General features: G+C 40.1%; 1 protein-coding gene and 1 pseudogene across 2 annotated transcripts in view; both read left to right on the top strand.

Annotated features, from left to right (window-relative positions):
- The window catches only part of Osbpl3 (oxysterol binding protein like 3), a 177,513-nt gene that overhangs the window by 44,533 nt on the left and 107,551 nt on the right, over positions 1–25,429 (top strand). The window contains exon 2 of one of the 2 annotated variants that reach the window (XM_047561751.1): positions 12,847–12,899. The exons of the other annotated variant lie outside the window; for it this stretch is intronic. The gene's annotated coding sequence lies outside the window, so the exon portion shown is untranslated. The remainder of the gene's footprint in view (positions 1–12,846; positions 12,900–25,429) is intronic. 2 annotated transcript variants of the gene reach the window in all.
- LOC124991337 (ADP-ribosylation factor-like protein 2-binding protein) lies at positions 20,322–21,002 on the top strand (annotated as a pseudogene).

Raw genomic sequence — 25,429 nt, 5'->3', positions numbered from 1 at the left:
TGATTCATTTTTGATGGCCACTTACCACTTTTAAGATCATGTGTTACATAAAATGAGGCAAACCTGCCCAGTAGGAGCATTAAAATTCCCCAAGAGAAAAAGGATTTTGGCAAAATTGTCACGTCTGACTTATCCATCTGCCTCTTGCCAAAAGTCCAAGCACGTGGAACTCTGAGCCAAGGAAAAGAATGTATAAGCAAAAGTCAGCCTAATTCTAACCCAGGCCATTACACTGTCTCTCAAGGGTGAAATGTGCCTAGGAAAGATTCATTCACAGCTCAGGTACATGGTGACCTTGGCTTTACAGTCCTTCTTTAGATGATAAAGCCATTGGAGCAGTATGATGTTTTCTTGGTGTTGTCCATCCTGACTGCTGATGATTTTGAAAGGACCAGCCTGGACATAGGCTGAGACCAAGAAATAGGACTATTTTTGGTAAGTCATGCATTATGTGAGGTTCGTTTTCCATTTGAGCACAGCAGGTACCTTATTCTCCAGCAATTGATGAAGGTGTTTTGTCTTGTTTCGTTAACAAGAACTCAGTTCACTTACTTTCTTTTACTTGGATTATGTCTCTGATCCAAGGAACTTGATTATTTGTCATCAAAGCTTACAATTCAGATACATGATAGGATTATAATGAAAGGCTCCTTGCTTCTCAGTCATCTAGCAAAGAAGACTTAAACGCTTGTCAATAAGATGAGTGTAGAGCATGCTGTGTTTATCTGTGTGATTTTTGAATAAAAGGTGTTGAGTTGATTGATAACTGGTGTTTTTCAAATGAGGCCTGTATTGAAGTGTTAAGATTTAACTTTTCAAATAAAATATGACCACATTTTCCAGTGCTTTCAAGCTTTAACTCTTGACTCCAGCTGAGAAAATTAACTTATTCTTAGATTCTTGTTTTAGACCTGTTATGCATTGAGTCTAATTACTTTCTCCCATAAGTCTGTCATATTCTGTCCCTTCCTTCTTTCAAACATTGCTCTTCTCATTTTATTCATGTGACTATTTATAGAACAAACTGAGGTGATACCAACAAATATCAATATTTATTGTTTTACCCTTTCTATTTATGCCACGTGATACTTATGATTATATTATATAGGTATGTTTCACTGTATATTTGACTAAGATTCCAAAAATTGACAGAAAATGAACTTCGTGAATTGCCCATCATTTTACTTTTCTCATAACTAATTATTTAAACATCCTCTTCTGCTCAGAACTGGGAGCATAGGCAAATATTTGCCTTGATTGGAATGTAAGATCAGTAAACTATGGAGAAGTCAGTCTTCTGTCTCTTTTATATAATTGACTTCAAGTTTGGCTCAATGACTAGTTTTCTTTGGAAATAGATGCAAAATCAGAAATATGATTAATGATCTAAGTATATGTACTGTGGGGTGAATCGGTATTAGACTAGTCTGTGCCTCTCAGTACCTTAATGTTTTCTGTGTGTTTATGTTGTTTTCATATTCTGCTGCTGCTTAACTGTTCATACACTTAAGATACTGCACATGAACTTATTTGGTAAACTTGAAGCCAAATCTGAACCCATCAAGAGAATGTGTTCTAAAGCGGGTTTGCATGGTTGCTTTTTACCTTTGTAGGTCTCTTCCTCTTTTTGGTACTAGGACAGTGTAATAAATTGTCAAGCTGGAATGCCTGATACTTGACTTCCTTGGGGAGCTTACAGGTGATACCAGTGATCTTTCCCTGCTTGAACATGTGTAATTGAATGCCCCTGTCCTCTTTAGTCTTCATCTTAACCTTGAGCAGTGAAACCCCCTCTCAGCTGGGCCCCCGTTTGCAGGCGTCTGTTGGCTTGGCCTGTTATTACTCTGTGAATCATTGCTGGCCTTATTAAACTATTTCGGGCAGCAGCCTTTCCATTCTCCTCCTGTGAACCGTGAAGACTGGAGTTGCAGCAGCAGCCTCAGGTCCATGTGGAATTTGAATCTGAAAGCAAAGACGGTTCACTGGTTACTAACCCCTCATCCTACCGAACAGTAAGGTGGAATGCTGGTCTACTGGGACCACTTCCTGTCTTGAATTTTGTTTGTTTTAAAAAGTGATCTCAGGAAAGCCATCTTGACTGGCATCTAAAATGCTTGCATGTTAAGCAGTATGCTGTCAGTTTGGGTCTGCCATAACAAAATACCACAAACTGAACAGCTTATAAATATCAGACACTTACCTCTCACTGTTCTGAAGGCTGGAGTCCAAGACCAAAGCTGCAGGTTTGGAGCCTGGACTTGTTTCCTGGTTCATAGGTGTTTTTGGCTGTGTCCTCACAGGGCAGAAGGGACAAGGCCCCTGTGGAGGGCTTCTTTTCTAAGGGCACTGATCCCATTCATGAGGACTTTGTCTTCATGACCAAATCACCTCGTAAAGCCTATCTCCCATTGCTGTCAAGTTGGTTTCAGCATATGGATTTGGGGGACCATAAACGTACAGACTGTAGCACCCTCTTTTAAAAATTTTTTTTATTGTTCTATTTAGTTACACATGACAGCAGAATGCATTTTGATTCCTTGTACACAAATGGGGTACAACTTTTCATTTCTCTGGATGTACGCGACGTAGAGTCACACCATTCTTGTAATCTTACATGTACATAGGGTAATGATGTCTGTCTCATTCCACCATCTTTCCTTCCCCCCACCCTACCCCTCCCCTCATTGCCCTCTACACAATCCAACATTCCTCCATTCTTCACTAACGACCCCCCCCCCCATTATGTATTCATATCCACCTATTAGAGAAGACATTCAGCCTTTGGTTTTTTGGGATTGGCTTATTTCACTTAGCATGATATCCTCCAACTCCATCCATTTACCTGCAAATGTAGCACCCTCTCTATTCTTTCATTTTCTCCAGCATGGTCATGATCCTGGTTGTGTTGGTGGTGTCTTCTCACTCTTGAATTCAGACCTACCTCAGCTCCGTGGGCCTACAGTGTGAACCTTGGCCAGGAAAGGCAGTACAGGACTGTGACAAGAAGGGGTCCTGCATTTAAGTTCCAGAGATTAAGCTTCAATTTCCAACACTTTAAACTGAGAAGAATGTTCCTAACCTCACATAGTAGTATAAGGACTTTAAGACAAGACATGCAAGGATGGGTTGATTGGGAAAACCTACCAGGCATTAGAACCAATCTATAGAGAAAGTCCTCTGGCCTTTATTAAGGAGAAATTATAATGCATCTGGTCTAAATGTTTCATTTTACTGATTAATCACTGAGACCCAATGACACATCATTATATGTGAAGCTAGGACAAGAACCAGATTTCCTGACTCCTGGAGTTTTTCCTTTAAGGCACATAGGTTCACCATATGTTGCCAGTGCAGAACCACATTTGAACTGTTCTCAGCGTCTATGATGGAAGTAGTTCGTCAGAAAATACTTTTTCTTTTTTTTTTTAAATATTTTTTTTAGTCAGTGGATCTTTTATTTGATTTATATGTGGTGCTGAGTATTGAACCCTGGGCCTCACACATGCCAGGCAAGTGCTCTACCACTGAGTCACAACTCCAGCCCCAGAGCATGCTTTTTCTATATGCTGTTTCATACTTCATTTTATTACCCATTAAAAAAAAAAAAAAAAAAAAAAAAAAAAGGAAGAGGGTGTTAGTTTTCTCTTGCTCCTGTAACAAATTAACCTAGTGGCTTAAAGTTCTGGAGGTGGAAGCCTAGAACAAAGTGTCAGCAAACTCCATTCCTTCAGGGTTCCTGTGAGAATCCACACCTGTGAGAATCCACACGTACTGTCTCTGTCTCTCAGAGGCTGCTGGCATTCCTTGGCTGATGGCCCATTCAGATCTTTTGTCTCCTCTGCTTTTGTCATCAGTTGTCTGCTGCCACTCTGCTTCCTCCTGCTTCCTGGACCCCTGCGATTAGATTGAGCCACCTGGATAGTCCAGGATACTCTTCCCATTGCCAGGCTTTAACCTAATCATATCTGCAAAGTTACTTTTGCAATATAAGGTGACATTCAGCGGTTCTGGGGATTAAGTGGAAGCCATTGTTCTGCCTACCCAGACAGGTATCTGCCTTTCAAGTCAGGATTCCCAAATTGTCTTTTTTCACCAACAGTTCTGAATTATTCCAAATTAAATCACATTTTTCAGTCTGTTCATGTACATTTTTTTTTTCTTTTTTTCTAGTCAGTCACTGTCCTCCCTCTGTGCCCTACAAGGAACTCCTCCTTTTAGAAAAGACCTATTCTAGAAATGGAAGAGGCTCGCACCACGCATTCAGTGACTGTTCAAACTTGTCAGCTTACCCTGATGTGAAGGAGGCGATGGTTGGGAACGGGATGTCTGGGGGCATCCTGCCTTCCCACAGCTCGTTTTCTACCTTTGAACATGTACTTCCTGTGAAAATGTTAAATAATTTTTGGAATTAAAAATAGTCATCTTCGAGGGGTGGGAGGGGTGGGGGGGAAGGGAAAAAATAACTAAATGAATCAAACAGCATTACTCTATGTAAATTTATGATTACACAAATGGTATGCCTTTACGCCATGTACAAACAGAGAAACAACATGTATCCCATTTGTTTACAATAAAATAATTTAAAAAAATAAAATTAAATTAAAAAAAATAAAAAAAATACTTCAAAAAAAAAATAGTCATCTTCACATTCTACCATGTTTGAACTTGGCATTTGGACTGGGGAGAGGTTTGCTCTCTTCGTTTTGGATATTGGTCGTATTTGAATTACTGTCAATAGAACTCTCATTAGTGAATTCATTCAATCAGGGGTCCTTCATCTGAACCCAGGTCCCTCAGCCCTTAAAGGGTTCACACCAGGCCTTCAGGGAGCTGGACCCCTTGGGGTTGTGCAAAGCTAGAGGAGCATTGTTCTGTAAAGACTGGTTAGTGACCCAGGAAAGGTTAATGACTACTGAGTTGCTGGCAGGTAGACTATTTTCCATCCCCCCACTCCCCAGGTAAAAGGCTCTTGGAAGTGTACTGCATACATTTTTTTTTTTAATGTGTGATCTTTTTTTAGCATCAATTCAGCTTCCCCCATTCATATTGAAATAGACCTCCCACTGAAGCCCTTGTCTTTTTTACTGTCAGCACTAAGAGAGTGATTCTGTTTCTGCTGGCATGTTGTGAGATATCTTTAGAACAAGATATGGGAAACCTTTGTTAAGTGTAATCTGAATCTTGGATAGGCAATATGTAATTTGTTTGTTTAGACAGGAATTGAAGATAAAATGGGTTGGATTTTTCCCCCTATCTCCCCACAAGCACCAGATGTTTTGTTTGCAATTTTTCCCCCCTTTGGGTACATGTTTCTTTGGAACTGAAAATGTTAATTCCCTTCAGTGTCTTACCCTGCATTTCCCCTCACCTTGGATCACTACCCTTTCTTCTAACTCCTTAGTTTCCTTCATAAGGAAATAGGACATTTTCCTTCTTTAGCATTGACTTGCCTTCACCTTTCCCTGTCCCTTGCTTTATGGAGACCCAAAGAGACAAGGATGAACTTTTGGGATTTCCTTACTTTCCTCACATTGCTAGACATAGGGCTTAACATTAATAAAGAAATATTGCATAAACATAAGGCAAAAATATATGAAACAATTTGTTAATTGAGTCATTCCATAAAATTTAAAGCTTAGTAAGGAAACAAAACATAAATGACCAAAGTTGATTATTTTTGCATTTTGAGTCAGAAATGCTTTTTTAAAAGATGCAATTTTAAATTAAGCTCAGATGATGACTAAAAGGGGATGCAGTAAGGTTCAGTGATTGACAAATCAGCATCAGTCAGAGGGAACCTTACCTTGAATGTACATTGAATAAAATCTCCTTTCTTAATGGGTTATTATTCTCTCTCTCTCTTCCTCTCTCCCTCTCTCCCTCTCTCCCTCTCTCCCTCTCTCCCTCTCTCCCTCTCTCCCTCTCTCCCTCTCTCCCCCTCTCCCCCTCTCCCTCCCCCTCTCTCTCTCCCCCTCTCTCCCTCTCTCTCTGTTGTTTGAAGATAATTATTCCTTTGGCATTAAATAGGACATACACAAATGCTCTTTGAGAACTGTGGGACATTATACAAAAGTAATGTTTAGCTATGAAAGCACTATGATGTTTTTGACAAAACTGGTTTGTGCTCATTTTTATTTAGAACAAGAATTTATGTCTTATCTATAGGGGAAAATGAGATGGGATGGTCTTTGTGGCATTATGGAACTATTAGTGACAAAGTTGGTGATAAAATTCAATATTACATATGCTCACCAGTGATCCTTCTTTACCTGATAGCCTCTGCTCTATAGAAAAAGATTGAATAAAACAGATTTTATACCTTATAAATTAAACTACAGTGAGGAGTACCTGCATACCCACCAGCATGACTAAAATTTAAAAAAACTGAAATACCAAGTATTGGCTTGGAGGTGGAGCAGTTGGAGCTGTCAGGCATGGCTGATGGAAGTATAAAAGGAACAGACGATTTGAAGAACACTTTGGCAATTTATAAAGTTAAACATACCAAAGACCCAAGTTCTGCTCCTACAGTTTTACCCTAGAGAAAGACATATATACAAATGTTCATAACAGCTTTATGATAACAAGTTAAAATTGGAAACAACTCATCTGCTCATCTACTGGGGAGCAGGCAAGTTGTGTATACACACACACACACACAGAGGAATACTAGTTAGCAAGGAAAAGGAAAGGACCACCACAATAAGGAAGAAAGTGGAGAAACTTATAAACATTGAGAGAATGAAGTAAGATCCCAGCAGAGTGTAGTTGCATTATTCTATTTATATGAAGTCTTAGAACAGGTAAAAACTAATCAGTAGTGATAGAAATCAGAGGGGAGAGGGTCAGAGCTGACCACAGAAGAGCATGAAAGAGTTTTTAAATGAGGTAACATTTTCCATTTGTTGACTGAGGTGGTAATAACATAGGAATATACATTTGTTCCAAACTCATCCAACTGTTCACTTAAAAGTGCAATTTATTGTATAAATATGTAAATATTTTGTTTTATAAATTATGCCTCAGTAAAGATGATCTTTTAAAAAGAGGATAGTGATAAACTAAGGTGTTGGATCAAAATCATAGTTGGTATAAAGCAAACTATTTTTACCAGGCCATTGAATTGTCTCTGGTCCCGCTTTCCCTCTCAGATCTGTGGTCCTTCTGTTGCTGTCCCTTGCCACTTGTCTGAGCACACAGATATAACTACAAGCAAGCCTACCACTGTGAAAAAAACTGAACAGTCCGCCCATACACATTTCCATGAGCAAGTAACTTCTGTGCCTAAATATATTTTGCCAACTTAAGCAGCCATCATGAGAATCATTTAGAGCTTCAGTTATTAATTCTTCTTCAGTTACCAAAATTTTACTCGCATAACTATATATGCAAATAAATTACCCCAGAAATGCCAAATGCTTTTCTGATCTAGGGAGGAGGTTTAGAGGATTTGTAGACTGAGGAGGTTGAATTTATTGCCATATTTTCTGCTAAAAAGTCTAAAAATAAGAACGTTGGCATCACAGTCCGTATTCTGAGTCATATTTTAAATCCTGTAAGCCTGTAGCTTAGAAAAACGTTATTCAGAAAACTCTAAACTGCACATAAAATATATCTACGTTTTGCCAATTCCCCTGCCGACTTCTGTCTTCAGTTTTCTCTCAGAGACAACAAGGACTGGAAATGAAGACCTGTGAGTTCCAGACAGGAGGTGGAAGCAGCACTGCCCCTCACTGAGGCGGCACTTCCCTAAGAGCTGTCTCTTGTCATGTGCCTGAGGGTGATTGAATCACTCTTGGAAGCCAAGGTTCAGCACCGGAAATCTAATTGAATAAAAATTAGTGAATATTTCCCTTCAAGTTTTTTTTTTTTTTTTTTTCCCCTCAACTAAAACAAAATAATGCTGGCAGTCTTCTTCCTTGCCATGTTGGCTACACTGTCTTCACATGTTGCATTTATTCATCCAACAAAAATTTATTGAGTACCTATTATATCATGTGACAGGTATTTTGCTAGGCAGCAGAATATAGAAATGAAAAGGAACAGTGTCTGTCCTCTAAGAGCTTACAATTCAGTGAAAAGACTGACATGCAAGCAAGTATCTTTATTATAATAAATAGAATTGCTAGAATTAAGTCTGTGTAAGGGCCGCCTGGTGGGCTCCTGCCTGGGAATGCTAGGAAGGGAGGGGTAGGAGGCCTCTCTCTCCTCTGAGCTGCAACTTGCATGGTGGCCTCTATAATACAAGTGTCAATGGCTGTTTCAAAGATCCTGACACAGGCTGTGGGAAACTTCAGGTGAATTGGTATAACTGGAAGGCGAAAGGTGAGATTTACAGATATGGGAATTAAGGCTTGTGTTTAGCCCAGAGGACCTGAAACTTCTTATAAATTGGTAGTCATGTTATTTAGTAATCTCTAATCATCTTCTCCTCCTCCCTCCCCCTTCTCCTCCTCCTTCTCTTCCTCCTCCTCTTCTTCTTCCTCCTCTTTCTCCTGGGAATTGAACCTTGGGGCACTCTACCACTGAACTACACCCTTTTAGCTTTTAATTTTGAGACAGGGTCTTGCTACCTCACTCAGGCTACCCTCAAAACAATCATCCTGCCTCAGCCTCCTGAGTAGCTGGGAGCCATGTGCCACCGTGCCTGGTAATCATACCTTTTAGTCATCTGGAAAACTTTTTGAAATGTTTATACCTAGATCTCAGGACTGTTGAACTGTAATCCTCAGGAAGAAGACCTGAGCATGTATTTTTCTTTAAAATGCCTGTAGATGATTCTAATGTGCAGTCAGATCACCTGCAATTTGTCGGTAATGAACGTCCACTGAAGAAGTCTGAGCACCGCCTTGACATGCCCTGACAGGTTTAAACTGAAAACGGGGAAGCCTTCTATGAAATGGCATCCAGCTTGTCAGCACTGCTTCTGTAGGTGCAGATAGTCACTCTGGTCTTCCTCAATTCAGGACACCGTGGAGGAGTTGTTCTAGATATGAAGAAACACTCAGCTTCTGGCACCTTTGTGTACCCAGCTTGTCCTGTGCCCACCTCATACCAGCTGAGCCTGCCTCACTGCAGAGTGAGGCTGGCAAGCTTTCATGCTAGCCACTGAAGGACTGTTTCAATCAACAGAATAAGCTCCTTCTAACTTCAGGTATGCATCCTGCCTTAAAAGTGATCTGATAGCTATTTAGGCATCCTTTTTCAGGTCATAAATATGGATTAAACAACGGCTATAGGTTGTACGTGTCACACCAGCCTGCCCCCTGAACTCCACCATCATGAATGTGTAAAGGAGAAAGCCTGTCTAAAACGTGCCAGTAGCAGAACCCACCTTCACTCCCCATGATTTTGTGTGCTACAAACAATGATAGAGAAAAGCAGTGAAATGCTCCAGTCTGAATAGGAACTGCTGAATGCATTTTCTGCCCTGAGAAGCTGGAGATAGTTCTCATAGGAGGGCTGTCCTCCTTGGAAAGATGCGGACACCACATCGGGTCTGCAAGTCTTTGGGATATTCCTTGTATTCTTTTTTTTTTGTGTGTGGGGTTGGGAATTGAACCCAGGACCTTGTGCTTGTTGCAAGGCAAGCACTTTGCCAACTAAGCTATATCCCCAGCCCCTTGAATGTTAATTGTATCTAGATTTATACTGTGCCCTTAACTTGGAAAGACCAGAAGACTTAGATGAAGCGAGGAACTACTATGCATCAAGGGGACCACTTCATGTGCGCTAGGCTGGAGAGCTTGGCTCTCCTCCACACATGCACACATGAAAACAAATGAAAAACAGGCCCCTCCTGTTGGGAGGAAAACAAACAAGCACACTAGCCAGGCCAAAGTCATTCCTGGGCAGAACCCTGAGCTGGTATAGGTCTAAGTGTCTTGGGAGAAAGGGACCTGCCAGATCTCACATAGCCTTCCTGCTACAATCAGATTGCTGAGCTGCTCATTTGGGCCTCAGGCTGGCTGATTAGTTGGAGATAATTGATGTTACTAAAACATTTAAATATAGAATTGGCTGCCTCAGAAAGTAAAACGTTGCCCATCAGAGTAAAAATTGGCCTACAAATTGGGCAGGCAGTGAGGAAGTATTTACAAATAAATGTCACCATGGCAATATTGAGAAGAAGCTTAACCGGATGGTTGTGGTTTTTGGAGTTAGTAATTCTATGTAGGAATCTATGTTAGGTACCATGATACTATGAAAGTCATAACTTCCAGAAAACAAGTACAAAAATATATGGTGGGCTGGGGGTGGGGGTAGCTCAGTGGTAGAGTACCCGCTTAGCATATGCAAGGCCCTGGCTTCCATCCCCAGCATTAAAAATTAAAAAGTATATAAGGATAGAGTCTCACTGCCTTTTTTCACCTTCATTTTATTTTTAAGTAATTATATATATCATCTTGAGTTATATTCTCATTATATAAATGTTGACAATACAGAACAATTTAAAGGCCACATGTAGCCTCCTGTCACCTCTTTAAATGTTTCCTTGTGAGGTTTATTTTCAGTGTGCTTTTACGTAGTTCTGTGCACTTTTATATTTAGCTTTTTTTTTTTTTTTTTTTTTTAAGAAAAAGGAAAAAGAAGGTTTATTGCTTTGCTAGCAAAGGAGAAACACAGGGGACTCCTGTTCCAGAGGCTGTGAATCTGCCCATCAGCAGGAACAGGGGTCTTTTAAAGAGGTGATTCAGAGGCTACATTCCACATGTTCTCTGGCTGGAATTGTAATTCACTTGTTAATTTGGGAGGTAGTCATTTTTGAGATCTTCTGGTACCATCCCCAAAGTCTGGATTACTTTCTTCCTATGGTGGGTGTGTACTCAAGGACAGATAACTCTGCCTAAAATGAGGAAGAAAGATAATCCTGTTTCCCCTGAGATTTAGGGAGTGGGAGAGATTAGGGAGGAACAGGGAGAGAGGATGAGAAAGAAACTGTCCATTTTAAAAATAAGTCTCAGTGGCAGAGCAGCAAGGGCTACATTCCAAGCATAAAGTGTACCACTGTTAAATTTCCCCATTGCCAATTTCTACATTCCATTTCTATAGATTTCTCCAAGCTGTTTCCTGCTGAAAGAGGGTGAAGTTGGGTAACCCAAAGTCCTTGTTCTCTGTCAGGTGGGGCATGGACAGTTAAGTGTATTCAGAGCTGTCCAGAGGTCCACAGTGGCAGATGGTAGGTGACTGGACAAGGCATACATAGGGTAGGGATCTTGCTAAGCCAAAAATAAACAGGATAAAGCATAAAGCATGACTTTTTGTGAATAGTTAGCACAAAAGCAATTAGTATTTCATCTACTCTCTGAAAACCATGAAGACAGTAGCTCGCATATCATATCAGTGAAAAACAGATTGAGTTTATCAGTGTAGGAGTTTAGGAAGATTTTTGTAGGTCTAGGAGGTCAGGCTCAAATTGACTTAGGACAAACTTGCAACTCTAGTGTCCTTTGTGATCATTATTGTTAGGCACTCCCACACAAGAAACCTTCTTTTATCGTCTCTGGCTTTACTTACTTTTGGTAGGGCTGACACAAGTGTACATCTTAAGTTACATTTAAAAATTTTTTTTTCCTTTTAAATGTAGGACTGTAGCATTCTTTTCTTACTGATAAATATTTGTAGGAAATATTATTCACTGTATAAAATAATGTATTCTGATCTTAATGCTTAATTTTTCTTCTATTGTGGGACAATGAGGTTGCACACAAACTTTTTTCCCCTATTAGAAATATTGACTCAAAAGATGAGAACATTATATAAAATTTTATGTACGAATGGCTAAATAGATTTACCAAATATTTTTATCCATGTATATTATACTCCACAATGTGTCAACATTGTTGATCCTTTTCCTCACTGGGTATTGATATTTAAAATTATTTTTCTTCATTTTGTATGTGAAAAATAGGATCAAAAATAGGTAAAGGGAAGAGAGGGCTTTTTTTTTTTTTTTTTTTTTTTTTTTTTTGACAGTGCTGGGGATTGGGCGGAGCACTCTACCAGCTGAGCTATATCCCCAGTCCCAAGAGAGGATTTTATTGGAGTAAGGCAGGGTACAGCTCTGGAATTCCAGTCAGGCAGCAGGAAGCACCTGTGTCTTGGTGCGGTGGGGAGACTCAACTCTGTTAGAAAGCCCAGCAGCAGAGTTGAGTCAGAAGGGAGTCCCTTCTCCCACCAGCCCTACCCCCAGTCTTTCCACCTCGTTTGTCTCTTTGTTGCTTTGTCTGTCTCTGCCTGTCTCACTGCATGTGTGTGTTGTCTGTGTCTCACTCTGCATTTCTCTGAATCTCTTATCTGTCTGCCCCTTCCCTCTCTTCCTCTCCCTTTCTCTCTCCCACTCCTATTGCCCCCCCTCCCACCACCCCATTCTCATGTCTGCTTTCCCTGCACATAGGTAGAAATAGCTGTCCCTGTAGTTCTGCTTGTTTGTCTTCAGAGTCTGCCCAGGTTCCCATGTCCAGCTTCTAGACACTTGAGAAAGAGGATCTGGTTGGCTCAGCTAGGTCAGCACAAGAACTGCCCTTTGCAGGGATTTCAGGGTGGGGTCATCACCCTGAGGGTGGGAGAGACTGGATGTGGGTTCAGGTGCTGGGGGAGAAGAGACTTTTCTGGGCCCCTGACTGGTCGTCTTGTGGCACAGGGAGCCCTCAGCTTGCATGTCCTCTTTTCCTGTGACCACCTGGTGATCATCTCCCACAGTTGATGGAAACACTCCTGGAGGATTAGGTTTGCTCTTGCTAAAGAGGAGGCTGTGCTTAATGGTGCCTAGCTTTGTACTGTAGGTGTGTGGGGTTATACTGCGGAGTATTTCTAATGTTTTCCCTTTTTTCTTTTCTTTTATAGCTAAAACTATAAGTCAGTCTACTCCCCCCGGCAGCCCCTGCATTGTCTCTCAGGTAATGAGCTTGTTTTGGATTTCACATTAGCCCTGTGGTTTTTTTTGAGGAGGACAGTCCATCATTTTCACCCAGAGGGTGTGGTAGAGGAGACAGGGATGGACAGAGGTCCTCCCTGAAAACCTGCAGCTGGGCTTTGTGGGTTACACAGATATTAGGTTTGGCAGCGAGGCTGTGAGTCAGGAGCAGGTGGACAGGCTAGAATGATATCAGCCTAGGAGCCAGGGCAGAGCTGGTGGCTCAGTGAAGTCAGAGGACACCAGGAGGGGACATGAAGCTGAGGTAGAGGAGGACCCGGGGGCAGCCTGGCATAGCCACTTCCCAGCTTTCACAGGAGCCTGCTGTGATGATGAATCTTGGGGTGCATTTTTATGTCCCAATTGTTTGATGAAAGATACCTATTTGTGGAACCAAACTTTCCTCCCACCCTGATTACGCAGCCACACTGTTCCCTGATGAGGGAATTGGTCCCTGGTTAAGGAAATCAGGGCACAAAGAGGCAAGTTAGCACGAGGTCACACTGCTGGCAAGGGCAAGGCTACCTTTAGCACCAAAGTTTGGGTTCCCCCCAGGCCACCTCATTACTTCTGTTGGAACTTTCCATAAGAGCCCAGACAGTGGAGTGTTTGTGTGTAGTCATTATGATCTCTTACCTATTTCTTTTCTATTTCTCACCTAAATGGTTATCTTATCTGAGGCAAGGCTGATCCTGTTAATCCCCACCACAGTGTATGTAAATTACCCCATAATAATTGAAAAAGATAAATATCATCCATAATATGAAAGACGTAAATGGTACAGAGATAGCAGTTTGGAGGTGGCTGCTGTGAGTCAGCCTCTTTGCTGGACCGCAAAACACCTGGATTGGTCAGAGAAGTTGCTGGAAGGTTCTGACACTTCCTAATTCACTTTTCATGTGTCTTCCCTGTGAAACTTTTTTTTTTTTTTTTTGAAAAATCCAGTGATTTGATGTTTTCTATGAAAGTCGCACTTCAACAAAAAGTTTTAAAAAAATTCCATAATATGAACTCTCTTTCTTGCTTTCATTTCCAAACAGGGAGAAATTTACCAAAATTAGAGTTTTGGGACTGTGGCAAAAAACTACCAGCCCTCCCAGGCGTAGAGGACCCTTATGGAGGCTTTGTAGGTCTGAATGGGAATAGGTGGGATTTCCAACATGGACCAGACCCTGCATTTGCCCATGAGCTTAGGTTACACTGGGAAAGGTGGGACAGAGCAGGTGCACTCTTTCTACTTCCTGATGCTGTAGCCAGGGTACTGTCACTGGAGTTGAACTTGAAAGGCATTTTCCCCTAAAAGAAGTACATTAGCACTGTGCTTTGAATACATTGCACAGGCTTCTCTGGGCTGGCCTGGGTGCATGACCATAAGAGAACCAGCTTCTATGGGGGAAAAAAGAAGGTGATGGTTTAGTAGTTTGAGACTGGTGATTTACAATTACCTTTTGGAGCACAACCTCTCAAGGGTTGGCATTGTCTCTGCTTGCTGTTTATCTTCTGCTATTGACTGCAGACAGTGCAATTCAGGCTTTTCATTAGTTTGTATTGTGCTTTTGACTATTGATTGGTTGGTTTGTGTGAATATGTCTGTACATACAGGTATCTATTTTAAACTACATGTGGTATTTCTGAGAAGTAGAGTTGTAACTTTTTTTCTTTTTTGGTAATGCAGTCCTCATGTATCTGCAGGCTAAATATAAAGCAAGTGTACAGATTAAAGATCAACTAATGATTTGAGAGTGTGAAGGTCATTTTCACATTACATCCAGATTTTGCTGTTAGTCATTCTGTAAGGGTTTTAAACTGGGTCCCTGGTTGCATGTAAGTAGACTTTCAGAGACCTAAGCTGATGTTCCCCTCAAAATAGAAGAAAACCTTTGAGACCAAGTTTTGTTTCTGGATATGACTTCAGCGACTTCTCAGACGAAGATGTATTTGAGTCCCATGATGACTAATGTGGCAGGCAGGGTTGACAAGTCTTGCAGTATGCATGGGCGTTTCCAGGTGTTCAAGGTGCCTTTGACTTGCCATTTCATTCTTTTCTTTCCATGAGTTCACTAGATGATGCAGATGTAGAAGCCTTTTTGTGTGGACTGATCTGAAATTGTAGGCTCCCATGTTGGCATCGTGTTCCTCATTGGTTTTCAATTGAGCATGCTATTTTAAAGGAGTCTTGGTAGGGTTTTCAAAATGTTCCTTTTGGAGTTTTCAAGTGATTTTAAAAATTGAGATATAATTCACATACTACAAACCTTACTCTTTCAGAATGTCAGTATTTTATTTTTTTCAGTATACTCACAAATTTATGCAACCATCACCATTGCCACTCTCTATTTAATTTCCATGTCCCCATTTCTCCTGCCTCCAGCCCTGGGCAAATGCTAATCTACTTTCTGTCCCCACATATTTTCTTATTCTGAACATTTTATTTAAGCTGGATCATATAATGATATGTTTTTTTTTTTTTAATCTGAATTCCTTCATTTAGGATAAACTTTCAAGGTTCACATTGTAGCATGATGCAGTATTGAATTCTTTTTATGGATGAATAATATTCATGTTATTGATAATCTACCTCTTATTTATCATTCACCAATTGATGGACATTTGGATTTTCTACTTTTGGTCCATTAGGAATTGGATCATTAGCTCTTATATTTAAGTCTTTGGTGAACTTTGTATTAATTTTTATGTGGTGTAATATAAAACTTTAATTTCATGCAGCTGTCCATAATGTCCATGAAGACATGTGTTTTCATGTTTGGGATTATATCTGAGAGCAGAATTACTGAGTCATATGGTAACTCCCTATTTAACATTTTGAGGAACTGCCAGACCATTTTCCAAAATATACATTCCTGTATAAAGTTTCTAGTTTCTTCACATCCTTCATAGTATTTGTCATTGTCTGTGTGTTAATTACTAACTATTTTTAAATTATAGCACTCCAGAGGATATAAAGTAGTATCTCATTGTGGTTTTGATTTGCATGTACTTAATGTTAATACTGCTAAGCATTTTTTCATGTGTTTGTCAGTCATTTTTGTATCTTCTTTGAAGAAATATCTATGTAGTTATTTTCCAGTTTTTAAAATGGGATTGTTCTGAGGTTAGGGATATAACTCAGTGGTAAAACAATTGTCTAGTGTGCACAAAACCCTGAGTTCAATACCTACCACCTCAAAAAAAATTTTTAATGTTGAAATGTTGAGTTTAAGAGTTCTTTATGTAATCTGGATACTAAACTCTTATCAAACATATGATCTGCAAATATTTTCTCCCACACTCTGGGTTCATTTTCTTAATGTTATCCTTTGAATTCTAAAAGTTTTCAATTTTGATGAAATCCAATTTATCTTTTCCCCCTTTTTGTTGCTTGTGCTTTTAGGTGTCATACCTAAGAACGTATGACCGAATCCAAGGCCAGAAAGAGTTACCCCTATTTTTTTTCCTCAGAGTTTTGTAGTTTGTGGTTTTTAGCTCTTACATTTGTCTTTGGTGCATTTTGAATTAATTTTTCTGTGGTGTAATATAAAACTTTAACTTCATCTATAATTGTTTTGCATGTAGATATCAATTACCATTTGTTGGCAAGGCTGTTCCCTCTCCACTGAATTGTCTTGGTCCTTTTGTGAAGAGTGAACCAATCATAGACGCGTATGCATTCCCTGTCTCTCCTCACTCTTGCGCCTCCTGAGACATGTGCCTGTTAAACCTCTTTTCTTTATAAACAAAAACAGATTGCCAATGAATGTGAGAGTTTCTCAGTTTTATGCTACTGACCTGTCTGTCTTCATGGCAGTATACACTGTCTTGATTCCTATAGCATTGTGGTAACTTTTGAAATAAGTAAGAGTCTTTCAATTTTGAAAAGGGTCTTTTTTTTTTTTTTTAAGTGTGACATTGATGTCCACCCTACATCCTCATATGCTTTGAGGTAACTTTTCTTTGTCCTCCTAAATCATATGTGGAATGTTATTTCAAAGTGGCCATGAATCCAGTTTCAGGTCTCACCTTAATATTATTGTGTAAATGGTGTGGATATAGATGGAATCAAACATGTTTCAAAAGTTTGACTACTAGCTCTGTCTTGGTGTCTTAACTACAAAATGAAGCTGAAGACCATAGTCAAAAGATAATCCTGGGAACCAAATCATGTAACCAACATAAGAACAGCTGGCAAAAGGCTTTCCTTCTCCCTTTAATATGGTTCTGAATTCTTCCTTAAAGTCAGACTTTCATTTTTGTGTAGAAACCATTTTTTCCAGAGCAGAATTGGATTGGTAATAGTGAATTTTCTAGTCTCTGCTGTGATATTGTTTGTAGTATAGCGTTTCAGATTTAGTGCACTAAATGTTTCCAGTGTCTAGAACTTTGCTTGGCCTATACAGTAAGTGCTCAATGAACATTTGCTAAGTGGATAGTAATGATTTTATTTTCTTGTTTACTTGGGGAAATATAATGCTAATTGCTTGTATATATGTTTCTAAGTAAGCCCACATAACAGTTGTGTGAATATTTAACCACTGATCTCACTAATATTTGCCACAAGATTTTTCTGCAAAGTTTATCCAGCTAACTTGGAGTTTTAACTTTCTTGAGTGGTGCATCTTTCTTATAAATGATGGAGAGAAAGATCTTTGCCTGACCCAGATATTTCTTCCTCTTATGGATAGTATCAGATTGAAACTGAAAGGATCGAGTCTAAATAGTAAACCTTAGAAGGTAAGGGGAGTAGGGAAGTTGGGTAGGGATGAAGATATGTGATATTGAGGGACTGAAGAGGGACTTCTAGGAAGGATGGAGTCAAACAGGGAAGCATGTTCTAGTCTCCTAATGTTGTTTATTGTCATGGTTTCTCATGACTCTTGAGACCCCCAAAGTCTAGGCATGAAACTGCGAACAGTATCCATGTGTTATTACTGGCTGATGTGAGCCTGATTTACAACCAAAGAATGGTTCCTGTGCTTGTTGAGTTATTCTGTGCATCATGGATAAAGTAACCTCTAAAGTAAGAGTAATCCTTTCATGGACTCATGGGATTACTGAGTTTGAAAGCTATTCAGGATCATCAGGCTAAAGGAATGTTGGTAGATGGGTAGGAGTTGCCTCAAACAAAAGATGTCATTGTCAGATAGCTTTGGAATGAGTTCAAAAAAGGAAACGTGTTTGTGTTTTGTGGTGGTTGTTATTGTTGTTTAACTGCAGAATTTCTGAGAGCCTTTAGTGTGCCAAGAGAGGATGGAGGAGCAGCAACCCCCAAAGACGACTGGTCTATGGGGGTTCCATGTCCCCTGTAGAGCAATCCCTGAGGAACTGGTATTCAAAAGGGTACATTTTAAATAATTGTGACCCAGGATAACACCTTCATTTTTCAAACTTGAAGTCTGATTTCTTTGTCTTTTTGAGTTACTGTTTCTAAGAAGGATCATATCTGCTGATCCATAAAATCGGAGCTGTGTCATACTGTCAGGGAAGTGAGCACTTAAACCAGGAGCTACAACTAAACTGATGAAACTCTGTGTATATACTTATAAAATATTCCTAAGATATAAATATTTGTTACTGTTTTTAACCTGTTACTTATATAACTCAGTCTCTGTGGTACCTGATAATCTTGATCTAAAGAACTCTCAAATTCAATTTCTGCAACTTTTGTTCTGATACTCCTTGAGAGGGAAGACAGGAAAAGGATGGAATAGGACCTATGAAAAACAAAACCACTGACTTCTGCTGTGGAACGAACGAAATGTGGACAACTAACATCTTTTCTGGGTGGCAGATAAGCTCACCATGACTGGAATGCGTGGTTGGAGTTCTGCTGTGTCCAGTTGCAGATAGAGGCACTAGCCACTCCTTGTTCCTAAAGATTCTTCCTCTTTCCTCCCTCTACTCAACATTTTCCCTTTCTTCATCCAGATCTAATAGGAGTTATTTAATTATCTGTAAAAAGAAAGGTGTGTGTGTGTGTGTGTGTGTGTGTGTGTGTTTGTGTGGGCTTGAAGGCATCTGACTTCCAGTTCATCTAGTCTGCGTGGTGGTGGAGAATGTCACTATTGTGGTATAACAGCCGCAGGGCTGGGATTCCCAGCGTGGGTAGTTTCCATTCACACCTCTAGTTTAAAAAGCCAAATACCACTGTTTTTCTTATCTGCGTTCCTGGGAGGCTTCTGCTTTAAGCACGTGGTAACTGTCCACAGGAGTGGTATTAGACAGATTCTCTCATCTTGGAAAGAGGCCTGTGTTTCTCCATCGACTGACACAACCAGAGAAAGGAGGCCCAGAGCAAGGGGTATTTGAGTCAGAATCTGAGGTTGATGAGTATTGGGGCAGTCAGAGAAATACAGATGAGGTGAACATTTTAGGGAAAAAAATGCAAACCAGAAACTGTTTTAATTTCAGTGCTATTTCTTACTAATTTTGAAAAATCAATCAAAAGAAAAAAAGTTCAAAGGAGAAAGTAAAATATCACACCAAAGTCCCAACCAGAAAATAACCAGCATCCCTCTGTGGGCATAGTGAGAACAATGATTAGAGGGTAGGTAAGCAGTGGGCAGAAATAATGGCATATGACTGAATTCAAACAAAGCCTAGTTCCAAAAGTTAAGCATTCAATTTTATTTTACTAGACCTTAAAGAAAGGAAAAAAAATTGCCAATCTTCTGAAGATAATTTTTTATCCTAAGAGTATGTGTTCTTAAGTTTGGAAAAGAGATGAAAAGCCACCAAGAGGTTGGGAGGCAGAGTGGGTTAAGCATAACTGGATGATGTGATGAACGATCTGATGCTTCCAGATGTCTGATGCTTGCTTTTTTTGTTTTGTTAGAACTCGTGCTCTGATTTCTCTTGGTCATCCCCCTACTTGTTTAATCCCACTCAATGCATTGTTCAGCATTGCTTGTTTTTACGATGGCTTCTTGTTTTGGTATTTAGCATCCAGAGGATTTTTATGGTTTTTTTTGAAAAAGGTTTTGGGCCAGGCACAGTGTAGCTGTAATCCCAGCTACTCTGGATGCTATGGCAAGGGGATCTCAAGTTCAAGGCCAGCCTCAGCGACTTGCGACTTGCGGCTTGCGGGATCCTGCCTCAAAATAAAATAAAAAGGGTTGGAGGCGGCGGCCTGCATAGAGCAGCCTGACTGGGCCAGGAGGCTGGGCTGGCACGGGGCTGCGGCCAGGAACCTGAGACCTGACCTCGCGCGTGGGCGCTGAGCAGGGTCGTTGGGCAGCCAGTGGCCTGGGCGGTGAGGCCTCCCCCTGGTGGCAGGCTGCTGTGCCCTCGATGCGGGTGTGGGCACCATGGAGCAGGGCGGAGGCTGGGCTTGGCCATTGGCCGAGTAGGGGAAGACAAGTCCGCTCGCCCACGCAGTTGAATGCAGGCAGCAACCAAGGACACCCTAGAGGAGGAGAGCCTAGCGCTGTCCTCCTCCTCTGCAGAATTTGAAGCTGTGGTTGGATAGTTAGAGGATATTATCATGGATGATGAGTTCCAGTTATTGCAGATAATTTCATGAATTTTGAAGACGCAGAAGAGAATAAACTCATCTACGTGCCCATTTTTAATGAATATATTTCTGTGGTGGAAAAATATGTTGAAGAACAGCTCCCGGAGCGGACAAGATTCAGCACGACGACTTTTGCTGAAATCACGTGGCTACTGACATATTCGACATGCTGCTCACCTTTACAGATTTTTCTGGCTTTAAAAGAAGTGTTTCTGGACTACAGAGCAGAAAAGGAAGGCCCGGGACTGAACTTAAACAGTGGCTTAATGGTGGCTTCATTGTGCAAATCATCTTCTATGCCAGCTTCCCAGAACAATCTGTGGTACCAGGTCTACCCAGGCAACCAACAGGATCTTTCTGGATGTCACCAGTCTAATAGGCTCAAAGAGACTTCAGGTAATGACAATAGAAGAGTCCATCTCAGAAAGACTGTTCTGCAACCCTTGGTTTGTGTTAAGTATTGATAGGTCAGAACAACATGACCTGACCTTCTGGACCCATTGCTTCTGCCATGCCATCTTGCAAATGTGCTTTAATAATACCTATAATTACCTCTATAATTACCTCTCAGGTACTTAAGTCAGACCCTTCTGATCAAGCTCATGTCAGCCATTCCACCTGGAGAAACTTCCCCAGAACATGTTGGTGTGTCTAACCATCACCATGAACCCTCCTCTTTCCAGCAGGCTTTGCATGAGTCCTTTGTGCTCTCAGCTCTCTTTTACATGGGTCAGAGTTTCAGTCCTTTGCCCTCTGAGGGGTTTTTGTTTGGAAGCATTTATCTAGGGAGTTACTCGAGCTAGCTGCCTGTTCTAAGATTTCTGTATCTCCTCTGATCACAACTTGTGTTGGCTCTTGGGATCAACTTAGAGAGATATCCTTTACCTAAAGCTAAATGTGAAAATCAACTCCCAGTCTTTTAAAATATTTTTTTAGTTTATTTTTTTTTAGATCCATTGACATATTTATTTATATGTGATGCTGAGTATTGAACCCAGGGTCTCACACATACCAGGCAAGTGCTCTACCACTGAGTCACAACTCCAGCCCCTCAACTCCCAGTCTTAATATATGCAGTCCTTGTAACACTGTCTTCTGCTGGTCCTGGTATAGTCTCACTGTTTCTAAAAGTCTCTTTCTAGCATTATTTTTGAAAAAATATTTTTATAGGTGAATATTCAGGTTAATTTAGTGAATATGATCTTGGAACCTCCATGATTATTCATCTAAAGACCAAAGTATTATGTGCTTTGTGCTATTTAGTAGTTAGTGCTGTGAAGGTAAAAATGCTTTTCATATTGGTGCACCTGTTTTACTGGCACCCATGAATGTCTGTTCTGTGCTGGAAATAGGCTGCAGCTACTACCTTGCTGTCAATAGCACGTCAGGTGCATGTTTTCTTAAAACCCTTTCTGTGTAAGTCAGTTGGGTGGGTTTTCTGTTGGAGTAGGTAGGGACTCTGCAATTTCTTCTTCCTGTGAGAATCTCTCCTGCCATGATGGTGTTCACTGGTCTAGTTCAGCATGAGTAGGAGGCAGTGGACAGCATTACTACTCATCTGTCAGATTTGGTTTAGTACAATATTTGGTAGATTATTACTGACCAGAAAATGTATGTCACATCTTTGAAAAAAGAAAAAACAAAAAAACAGTTCCGTTCCCAGCGTGTACTTACGATTTTTATTTTTTATAGTAAAGATAAGAATCTGTGCTGATTTTTCACTTATCTGTTCTGGTTTTAAAAGATGTGCAATAAGCTTTGTGTTTTTCTGTGCTAATGTGTCATTTATTGCTTTTTATACCATGAGTAAAATATGAGGTGTTTTGCAAGAACCATCATTCTAAAACAACAACAACAACAACAAAACAACAACAAATAAATAAAAAGGGATGGGCGTATATAGCTCATTGGCAAAGTACTGGGTTCAGTTCCCAGCACCACACACACACACACACATATTTGAGGATTGTTGCCCATTACCTTTGTTTTTGAAAGACAACTTTTCTATTGCCAAATTGTTTTCTAGAGATGTTGCAATTTATACTCTACTAGCAGTTTATGAGAATACAATCTTAAATGGGAAACTTTTAAAGATATCCATTTTTCTCAAATGGTGGAATTACTAAATTGGGCAGTGGCTTAAATAAGTTTGAGTTGGTAAATTGGGCATCAGATTGTAAGAAAGCCTCAATGTTGGGAATTAGCTGTTTTCTTGGTGAAGTTTTCATTTCTTTGCCAAATTAACAACTTTGCTGCAGGCCACAGGCCAAACTGTAGCTATTGGGCAGCTTTGTTGAGCTTTCTGTGACTTTGTTAATTGCCTGGGGACCCTCTTAAAAGACTGCTCACTTTTTCTTCTTCACTGTAAAAAGATGCCTGGCTGAAGATTCTTTTCCCACCTTAGGATAATAGAAAGAGGTAAATATTTTCATCTACTCAGAAAATTGGCAACTGACAATGCTGCATCTATTTCCTGCCACTCCGACACTTGACACGGTTCTGTTGGAGTAGAGGATCCAACACTTGACATGGTTCTGTTGGAGTAGAGGATCCAACACTTGACATGATTCTGTTGGAGTAGAGGACTCAACACTTGACATGGTTCTGTTGATCGATCGTCCTCCCTCTTGGGGGCCATAGGCATGCCATGTCTCCATGTGTAGTTGCTTTTTAATATTAATAATCAATATATCATTAGAAACTTATTAGAAATACATTGGGAAGGTTTTACTGTATTGGGACACAAAATAGTACACAATAAAAATTTAGCAGTAATACATAGATAAAATATATAAAAATAAACAATTTTAGCTATGCTCAAGTTAAAAGGAACCTGTGATTGCTTTGGTATAATAATTTCTAAATATAGATGGATAAAGAGACATTCCTCTGAGCTTGGTTGTGGTGTTTAGCCTTTGTTGCTTTCCTAGTTTTAATAGTTGATTCTAGAGATACTTTACATAATAAAAACATTTAGGTTAGTCATAAATATAATTTGTGCTTTTCCTATGTTTAGTCTAATTCTTTGAGAATCAGAATAAGATTGTAATCCACCATTATATGAAATAGAATAGACTAAATATTAACTAGTAGTTGATTTCTTTGCCCTTTAATAATAGTGAAAACTTTTCACTGTTAAACACTGGAGTTCATGGTGGGGGTGGTTTCTCAGAAAATCTAGTGATGTGTTTGATCTGAAGGTTGAAGGCTGGCAGATCATGGTGCGCTCAGTTTAGCTGGGAGACAAGGTTGTATTAATCTAGCTGGGAAATAAGGTTGTTTTGGTCTGGGCTGTCATACAGAGAGAATGTGTACTTTGAGAAGAATCATAGATTGTACTTTTGAAGGTTTTTCTTATTTTAAACTATCTATAAAATGATATAATCATTACTAAAGAAAAATATCTATAAAAAGGCTGGCAGAAAAAATAAAGAGACAGATTCAGCCTCAGAACACTTGGTGTCTCTGTCTGCTGTTTCTCCACCATGCTGACGCCTCCCATCCACCTAGGACCCCCGACCGTTGGTAGGGACATGACATTTTGTTGTTTCAAATTATAATATTTTGCCTTGTATCACAGGCTATTGTCTTAATATTGAGCAGCCACCATAAGCCTTTGGTAAATGACCTATGAACTCCATACTCTTTTGGTATCATTCCTAAAGGGTTTTCAGTTGAAGTTGTATGAATTGAGGATCTGAACCTTTTAGGGCAGCTCATCCCTGTGTGGACACAGTTCATCGTACCTTTGAATTTAAACTGGGCTTATTACTAAAATTCCCTGCGGAACTCATGTTGAAAACCCATTGCCTGTTTTCCCCTATATAGCATTTTATCTAGACAGTAAAATGAATGGAAAAGAAAATTGCCTGGATGTGACTCAGTACTTTTAAGTTTTGACCAACACACTTGGCAGTGACTCAGCTGTACCCCAGCCATAGAAGGCAGAGGGAAGAACACACCTGGAAGGTGTTCTCATTTTGTGCTAACAGAAAAGTGGGAGGAAGTAAGCAATTTAGAGTGTTGTTGTCTAAAACTGGACTGTCCAGTATGAGAGCTATGTGCATTTAAATGATTTAAAATTAAATAAAACTTAAAAATCATTTTCTTAGTTGCACTGGCCACCTTTCAGGTGCTCAGTGGCCACACGTGTCTAGAGTCTATGGTAGCACCTAAATTCTATTGTGTAGCTCTGGTCTACACACAGATCTTTTATTTTCATGATCATTCAGGGTTCGCCCCTGACCTAATGCATTGGTCCCCATTTGCCCTCCCTCCCTCTGCTTTCAATCACAGAGAAATCTATGCAGGTCATTTTGAAAGAAAGTTCATTGTTCCTTTTGGTGCTTGAGGAAACTGAAAAGCTATGATTGGTGACTGTGTAAAGCTCGTCTTAAGGAGAGCTAGTCTTAAGGTCATAGTAGATAGTTCTGTCATCACTTGCTAAGAAAAATAGTCTTACAGTCAAGGCAGGCTATTTTGTTAGATTGACCTAGCAGGGCAGTTCCTGCAGTAATTGTGATCTGAGTGGTTTTCCCCATGGTCCTTTGCGCTATTTTAGATGGGTATAAGAATGTTAACATTTTTATACTCAGTTTCCACAACTTAGTAGGTTAAAACAATGACAAAATTTATTTAGCCTTCAGATCTGCAATTTGGGCTGACTCCATGAAAAGAACAGGTTTCTGCTCTCTTCGGTTTCATCTGGGATGGTGAGAAAGGTGGGGGCTAGAACATTTGAAGGTTCACTCAGTTACACCTCTGGGAGGTGATACTCTTCTTTTCCATATGGGCCCCTTCATGTTTCCCTCCACATTGGCTAGCTTGGCTTTCCTCACATCATGGTGGCTAAGTTAAAGGGAAAACATTCTAAGATAAGAAAGCATCCAGTGAAAGCCTTATTGCCATTTTTATCATGGCCTTGGATGTCATACAGCATTATTCCTGCTATAATCATGAGACCCAGATTCAAAGAGGAAAACACAGACACCTGTGAAAAAAGGTCA

The sequence above is a fragment of the Sciurus carolinensis genome, chromosome 8 (assembly GCF_902686445.1).
Source record: "Sciurus carolinensis chromosome 8, mSciCar1.2, whole genome shotgun sequence".
Lineage (NCBI taxonomy): Eukaryota > Metazoa > Chordata > Mammalia > Rodentia > Sciuridae > Sciurus > Sciurus carolinensis.
Note: the sequence above shows the minus strand (reverse complement) of the source record. Positions and strands in the feature narration are given on the sequence as shown.